Source organism: Balearica regulorum, chromosome 5, assembly GCF_011004875.1.
Source record: "Balearica regulorum gibbericeps isolate bBalReg1 chromosome 5, bBalReg1.pri, whole genome shotgun sequence".
NCBI lineage: Eukaryota > Metazoa > Chordata > Aves > Gruiformes > Gruidae > Balearica > Balearica regulorum.
Window position 1 is genome coordinate 28,129,781 of NC_046188.1, and position 5,661 is coordinate 28,135,441.

Sequence of the window (5,661 nt, forward strand, 5' to 3'; positions counted from 1 at the left end):
TGCCGATAGTCAGAATCAATATTTACCAAGTCAAGAAATGCCATTCCTTGTCTGAACACTCCGTATGCTTGTACCCATCCCTTTGTTATCTATCACTTTGCTCTGCTGAACAAATGTAGGTCCTTTTCTTAAAATGATGAAAAATCAGAATTGTTGATAGCTTAAGCTATTTTTTAATAAGTAAAGCAATAATCAGCTGACATACAAGTTTTGAGAATGAAGCATAGTTAATTTAATATGAATGATGAGTTTCATCCGCTGAAACTATAAATGCTGGGCAGATTAGTTGCTTTTAATCCCATTTAAGTAAAGCTCCCCATTTCATTCTTCTAATCTTTCCTCATAAACAAATCCTTCCAACTTCTCAGTCATGTTTTCTATCCTCCTTGGAATTCCTCTCTATTTGTCTACATATTTTGAGCATAAAGAGAGGCCCAGGGTGAATGCGGGATTCTAGGAGGGACTCCGTCAGCATTGTGCTAAATCCGTAATTAAAAAGGGTTAAAGTTAATATATTTAAGCTACAACAGCGAATCCACTTGATCACACATGACAACAGAAGTATTTATAATTATAATGATTGTCTTACCTCTCAAATGGTCAGACTTAGAGTGTTTAATCTGTACAGATTTGTTTTCTATAATGAAGATATTAAGGACATTTCCAAGGCAGTACAAATTTCGCTTGAATTGGGGAAAGAGAATTACTTTTAAAGGGTTTCAAAAATCTTATGCCCTGGCCATTTTGGTCTGCAGATAACAATCTCCCTCTTCTCCACCTTCACTTTAACGCTGATCTTTCTGTCTCGGTGTAGCAGGACCGGTACCTTACAGCGGTAGCCTCTGTACGCAGGCACAGAGCACGCAGGACGATGCACAGTAGCAACAGCAGCTGCAAATAACATTTTTGAAACATTTTTGTGCACTTTTACTGAAATGCCTAAATAACACAGCGGAGATGAAGAAAACCCACATGTTCACTCCATCAAGCATTAACTGAATGCAAACAAGAGTCTACCTGTGTAAATTTTATTATTTAAGTGTCCCCCAAAACTATGTCAAAAAACCAGCTGCATACAGAAACCCCAAAGCTGTTGACTGCAAGGGTGTAGTATTAGACTCTGAGACACCACAGATTATCATTATACAACTGTAATCTGTTTGGTTTATTACCTTTCTGACCTATAACCAAAGCTGAACATAATTTTAAAGTCAAGAACACCATCCGTGCCACTCGTTTATTAAAAAGGAGCATAGCCCGCATTCTGATTACATTCTATTTTTTGACAAGTCATCAACAAACCTGCTCTTTCTGTTGCCACTGATGGGCATGAACACGACACCTTGGAACCCCTCGCGTGCCTTGGGACCCCAACAGGGTAATGACAGTTCCCACCTAACAAAAAGTCTCTGATCTGAAGAGCTGCCGCTGGGCACAAGTTCTCAGTACTTTGTATTGTCAGACTCACAGGCACAAGGTTCAGAAAGTTTGGGGGGGGGTTTCTTTGTTTTGGTTTTTTTTGTGTTTTTTTTCCCCAGCCAGTGATGCTATGGAATTAATCTGAACCGGCTAACTTGTGAAAATAAATTGTGTTCTCTCCAAAGACTAATTTAGGGGTACGAAGCACATATGCATGTGTACCTTACCCCCCCCTACACACACCTGCACAAGTACACACACGCACACATTTACATGAGTAGATTAACTGCATCTAAAAATCAATTACTTATCTGTATGCACACGTGTTATTAAGATTTGTGAAGACTATGCATAGATTTAACTACAGGTTCTGCTTACGTTCCTATAAATTTGAGTCAAGGTACGGTCATGATGCTCTTCATCCCTCTACTATTTACCTACACACCATGAGCATGTGATATTCGTTTGTATACAGTATATACAGGTGTCAGGGGGAAGATGTATATAGATACATCTATCTCTGTATCCGTATCTGACCATCATGCATTATTTATAAAACGAGTTTATTACATATACAAACAATAATTATTCTAAACATGCAATTATATATCCATATTTGTGTGTCTATATAGATTTTTTTTTTTTGTCCTTAATGGAAAACTTGAACTGCAAGCAACCATGTCAGAACTCAGATGGTTAACATTCACTTCTTGCTGTTTTATTGCATATTACTGTGCGCTCCTGAGCAGCAGGAGCAGATTCAGGCAATTACAATCAAGTCAGGGCACACGCCGTGGCTGAGCAACACGATCATGATGAGGATACTGATGAGGCACTTATCGAAAACCCCACATCATCCACACTCATCAGCCACAACATGTCACCCCAAATGAGGCATCAGCTGCCTTCAAATGGCTCATTGCTCACTGTTTACAGCTTTCTTTGGACCCACTTTTGATTTTGCGGTCAGGACTTAGTTCAAACAGCAGCTGACTGGCACCCGCAAGCCTCGGGATTCAGCAGAGCCGACTTCCCGGGAGTCAGGAGTGTTTTGACACGGGGCCTGACCAACCGAGAGGAAAGGTCCTGGCTCAGTCACCCCCAAACATCGGTCCCTCTGAGTCGGGGGTGGGGGGGGCCTTAGTTATTTCAGAAACGTCTGAAATCAGGCAAGGAGGAGCAGTGGGAGAGAGGGGGAAAACAAACAAACAAACAAACAATCCCACAGCTCTTTCTGATATATTTTTATTTCCTGCCTCTGCCTTAACAAGCAGTTGGCAACAGGAAGTCAGGCAGAAACATTTTGGATCAGATCCCTGTCATTTCTGGGACCCCTCAGCCACTTTGATGATGTAAAAGGATCCTTAAATTGGGGGCGCAAGTCATGGGTGCCCTATGCAAAACCGTCTTTGCGTGGGAATTGTGCTAAGCTGGGCAGAAAACTTTTCCTGGGCTGCAAAACTTTCCCCATTACTTACTGGGATTCAGGAAGACCTTTCTTTCTTATTTAGTTATTTCTGCAAAAAGCAAGCAAACAAGAAAGAATCAGTGAGGAAGGGTGAGAATACGTGGAAGGTTCCTGGGGATCAGCTCTCTGCTTGAGTGAGGGGCAGGGATGACCCAAAAAGGAACAACTCCAAAACAGAGAGACTGAGAGAGACTGCCGCCAGCCCAGCTGACGGGCACTTGAAAAAGGGGTTTAGAGACTCACTGGAGTAGGAAAGACCACGTCCAGACCCTTGCCTAAATCAAGGGGAGTGAGAGCTCTGAGCCGGAGATTGGTTACTCCCGCAGAGCATCCCCCTGGGCTGAACTAGAGCTTAGACGCTTTCTCCTGCCACCACTGCCTAGAAACGGGTATTTCCGCAGCACAGATTAAAACTAATTTGTTTTGACAAATAGAGATTTTTTTCTGACGAGAAAGTGCTACGTCATGGAGTCCCTGACACTCTGCCAAAGAGAGGTGAAAGGACCTTAGGGTGAATAGAAATCTAGTCCTTGAACTTCAGATATTAGCTGATGAAAATGTATACTAATCAATTATTGTCAGGTCATATCAGTTTATGTGAGAGACTGGAAAAAATGAAGTTATTTTGCTTTACCACTCTTCCTCTTCTATCTCATAGTATCTTATGAAATTAATTTATTAATTTATGACAAAGACAAATGTCAAAGTTCCCAGGTAATGTGCTTCTATACCAGTTAAAAATCTTATTTTACAAACAGACAAGCTTATGAACTGAAAGCTGAAGTTATTCACCCAATCTTACATGGCCAGCTCAGGCCCATGAAATAAATCATCAGACAACACTGCTTCTTCTGATTGTTCAATTAAGATGTAGGAATATATATATGTATATAGTTACCTTTATGGTTACTGTCTGCAGCCTGTGCAGTCTGCCTCAATAGTTCTCAAATTCTAGAACACAGCATGCTCCCTCCGGATGCCAAATTGTAACAGCCTATTACATCATGAAAACATTTAAAGCAAAAACAGAGAATCCATGCAGGTTTTCCTGCGTTTGTACATCAATATCTGAGTTGTTTTTTTTTTCCTTGCTGCTTTCATTTCTAACCTGCGTTGCACAATGCTTTTTCTCTTAGGGACGGATTCTTCCTGCTGCTTACTAAGATTTTATTTAACGTTAAATAGAGGAAAAATATTTTCCAAAAAGGCAAAATAGATGATCCCAGGAGAGACAGAAATTAATTTGTACAATCTGTTTATTAGTCTTATTTACTACAACCTTTTTTTTTTCTTTCCCAGGGATAGCAAACAGTCTACGCAAATCTTAAACCCATTATTTCCTCAGAATAGCTTAAACTTATTGTTAGGACTCCTATCATGCTAGCTTCTCTGTGGTGCTCAGCTATATGAGCAGGGGGAGGAGGTAAGGAGTGTGCATGCATCAGGATGGCACAGCACAAAATCCCTGAAAACTGCTTGGCCGAAATAAAATTGAGCTACTCGTGCACAGCGCTGCAAAGACACGAAGCTCTGTGTGAATGATGCTAGACAAGAACTGAAGCACCGGTGGTAAAGCATCCTAATTACAAACCTGCGGTGCAGGCAGAATAATGGACAGAGCGGCAGTTCTGGTAGCTATGTAAAAAGGAGTGGAAGTTTGCATTTTTGTGGCTGTATCTTGAATTGAAGTGTGTGTGTGTGTGTGTGTGTGTGTGTGAGAGAGAGAGAGAGAGAGAGAGAGTGTGTGTGTAAAGAACTGTTTTTGGGTCATCATCTTACGCTCTTTGTGATGCACATTCTAATTTAGGCAAAAGGGATGCATCTTTCAAATGCAGATCATGTTTGCATTAGAAGAGCAATGAGAACACTTGTCACTTTCAGAACATTTATGTGCTAGAAGTACTGTTAGCAGAAGAGCAGTTTAGATAAATTCAAGACTTTTTTTTGCTGATCACAAACATTAAGCTTCACACCTGAAACCCTCAACCCCCTGCTGTGCTCTAATCCTAGCACCATTCACCCTTAGAGACTCAAAGTGCTGTGCCACTGCTCTCAAACATTTGATTGCCCTTACTTTGAATGCCACCACCTGCAAAAATGCCTTTTTATTCCCTTTGAGCCTCTTGAGAAGGAAGTAAAAATGATAATTCATGACAAACATTAATTAATTGTTTACAAGATGATCTTTTCTTTTTCTAACTTCTGTTCAGCAGACATGTTGAGCTGCAAGACTCCACGCTTGATGCCAGAGCTTGTCAAGAGGTCTGCATTGTTGTTTATCACTCAGGCATAGGATAGACTGCAGGTCATTGTTTCTGCAGTTCAAGTAGGACTGTCTAGCTCTTGTTTGAAGAATGGAAGTGCCATGCATGAGTTCCCCAGTATAAAAGAACTACCGGTTCTAAGAAGGAACAGGGATTTAGCTTCTAATGCAGAGTAAATAAACATTTTTCACCATCTCTTGCTCCATGTGATTTCAGAAAGGTCAAGAGGTGCCATTACAGTATTTTAAAAGCTTCAAATTATGTTTAAATAACATATCGCTAAACTCGGAGAAATCTTATCAGAATTTAAGAACCTATTGTTGTTGGTTTAGTTCTTGAATTCATCGTCAGAGGAAGACGTATTTTGAAAGGAATGCGCCGCTGTTAGGAAGGCTGAGATTCACTCAAGGCTTGGACTCAGCTTTTCCCCCACGCTAAAGCATACCCCCCCTTACCACGCACCCCACCGCGCCCCCCCCCACCCCCCCGACAATGCAGACTTCATTTAAC